Here is a 3253-nt window from a genome sequence, read left to right as displayed (position 1 = left end):
GGGAAAGGAGAAGTGAAAATTAAAAGCATAAATGGAGGGAAATAAGATGGAGGGAAAGACACAGATAGTAATCATAGCTGTGAGTGTGAATGGGATGAACTCTCATAAAACAGAGGCAGAAAGCAGACTGGATTAAAATCTGTAATCCAATAATATGTTGTTTACAAGACACACATTTGAAATGGGGGGGAAGCACATAGGGAAAAGGGAAAAGGTTGAAGCAGAACAAGCAAAATCTGAAATAGTTCTAATCAAAAAGAGATAAGAAGGGAATCTATATCCCACTGAAAGGTACCATAGACAACAAAGCAATTTCATTACTAAATATATATGTACCAAGCGGTTTAGTATCCAGATTCTTAGAGGAGAAATTAAAGGAGTTACAGGAAGAAATAGACAGCAAAACTATACTAGTGGGGGGTTCTCAAACTCCCCCTCTCTGAACTTGAGTAATCTAACCTTAAAATAAACAAGAAAGAAGTTAAGGAGGTGAGCAAAACTCTGGATAAGGGAGATATGATAGCTCTCTGGAGAACACTGAATGGAGATAGAAAGGAATATACCTTTTTCTCAGCATAACATGACACATACACAAAAATTGATCATGTACTAGGACACAAAAACTTCATAAACCAATATAGAAAGGCAGAGATACTCTCCTTCTCAGAGACAGTCATCCTTCTCAGATCATAATGCAAAAAAAATAAATTATATGTAATAAAAGGCCATAGAAAGATAAATAAAAAATTAATTGGAAACTAAATAATCTAATCCTAGAGAATGATTGGATTACACAACAAATCATAGAAACAATCAACAACTTCATTCAAGAGAATGACAATAATGGGTCAACCTACCAAATTTTATGAGATACTGCAAAAGCTCTTCTTAGGGGACTGGCCAGTGTTCTAATGGAAAATGTGTGCTTGTCAAAAAGACTATTTTATGGAGAAATAGCATGGGGCAGGCGACCGGTGGTCAACAGAAGTGATACAAGGACACTCTCAAGGTCTGTCTCAAGAACTTTGGATTTGGCTGTGCAACTTGGGAGACATGGCACAGGACCATTCAGCATGGCATGTCATCATCAGAAAGGGTGTTGTTCTCTATGAGCAAAGCAGAATTGAGATGGCACAAAGCAAAGGTAGCATGAGTAAATTTGGAATATCCACTCCAAATATTCACTCGAACTATCTGTGCTCAACCTGTGGTAGAGCATTCCAAGTTCATATTGGTCTGATCAGTCACAGTTGGACACATTGAAACTTCACTTTATCATGGTGATGTCATTTTGGTTCTCTTTGAGAACAAAGGACAACAACCAATCAGAGGGCTAGGAGCACCAAACACCTCCCAGTGCCTTCCTTTACAAAAGGCAGAAACCGAACTCAGCTCATTTCACTTTGCATTTGTTGGTCTGACTGGTTTCAATTACATGAAACAAGATAAACAAGATACCTCATACCAGGTATTGTCTGGTGCCTCCTTCCTCCTCTCTCCTGCCTTTTTTTGTATGTTGTCTTTCCGCTTTAGACTGAGTGCCTTGAAAGTGGGGACTCCTTAATAATTGTATTGTTAGCTCTTAGTACAGCTATCAGGATTTTGATGGGTCAGTAGATATCAGTAGCATGAACCTCAAAGGAGGAGAGATTACAGAGTGAGAGAAGTAGGAGGAGAATCTGGAAGTAATAATGGGAAGCAAAGGGTAGCATAGCTATCCTACTTTGATCAGTGATGTGAGGGGAATGAGTGAAAGTGTAGCCAATCCTGGAAAGGATAACCAGGTATAATATTAATTAGATCTTCCTCACCCCAAGTAGCTTTGGGGCTTACTCATTGCAAGTGTTTATTTGGCCAGATGAGACTCTGGGCAACCACTAAGGAGCCCTGCCTGACTTTGAAAAGGATGCTGGTGTTTCTCTCTGGTATCTATGAACGTATGGTCAGACAACTGGATCTATCTGTTGATCTGTGATGTATGTATTGCTTATGGTCAGACAGCATATGGAATGGAAGCCCACTTTATGGAAGCCCTGTCTGTTGGTTGATCTTTATGTCTCTGTTTACATTTTCCGTGAAGCTCAGGAGGCTGACTTTTCCCCCTGAACTAAGTGAATGATACATGTGCTTGATTAAAGTGATTGCTGCCCCCTCAAAAGTTGCTTTCCTTTTAGAAAAGCAGATCTAAGAACCTGTACAGCAGTCCCTCCTGTGTATGCTGGGGTTCTTGTTGATACATTAAGGTGACTGTTATCATGATCGGGGTGTGGGAGAAGGGAACTTGGTTTCAGTAATAGCTAATAGATGGAAGGAATGGGAGAAGAAAATATTTAGAATGAAGAAAAGTTTGTTGTCTATTGAATAGGCATTCTAGATGGCACAGTGGTGGGAGGTCAAGGGGGATGGAATAAGGAATTGGCAGGTAAGGTGGGAGATGTGGTTTGGATAATGACCTACAGAGAATTTGATTCCATGAAGGGTATTACCAGGTGTGATAATCTTTATCATTTAGCAGAGAGTGTCAGTCCTCTTTCCAAAGATGTCTCAAGAGCAGATTGGAGGCAAATTCATGGTCCAATTTGAATCACAGTCAGATGATTAGATGAGAATCCTTGCTTCACTACTCCTCTTTCCTCCAAAGGATGGAGATTAGTCAGGAAAGGATACAGCAGGAGATGTAAATCTAACTTCCATGGCAGGATGAAGAAGTCTTGTTCCCCATACCAACCTTCCTCTTCCTCTTCCCTGAAGGGACAGGTATAGCAAAAGGTGGAAGGCCTAAAGTCAAAGAGAAGGTTTGTTCCTCTAGTTGAAAATCCTATGTGGAGGTTCTCCAGGTTGGGAGATCAGGCAGGCAAAAGAGGGTGGAAGTTTTCTTGTCCTGGAAAAGATAGCAGTCACTGCTTTGGAGCACATGGAAGATGCTAGGTCTCGCCCTTTGCCAACTTCCTTGAGAGAACACATTATGCCCAGCAGGAGATGGAAAGAGCAAGGTGCTTGATCAAGGGAAGGTTTGATACACAGTAGACACTTAATTAGTCTTTTAAATGTGATAAATTTAAGCTTCATTTGTGTTGTTTTGTATGTTTGCTAATGTGGAGGTAAATAGATTTATGCCTTGATTAAAGAATGAAATGATAATTTAATTCATTATTTTTGTTGAGAATGCAACAATTTTCCAAGTAGCTAAGAGTCTACAGTCTTTTTAATATTATATGATTTTGGGAAATCTTAAGAATATAGTTATTAATAG

The sequence above is a fragment of the Notamacropus eugenii genome, chromosome 3 (genome assembly GCF_028372415.1).
Source record: "Notamacropus eugenii isolate mMacEug1 chromosome 3, mMacEug1.pri_v2, whole genome shotgun sequence".
NCBI lineage: Eukaryota > Metazoa > Chordata > Mammalia > Diprotodontia > Macropodidae > Notamacropus > Notamacropus eugenii.
This window is presented reverse-complemented; position numbering follows the sequence as displayed.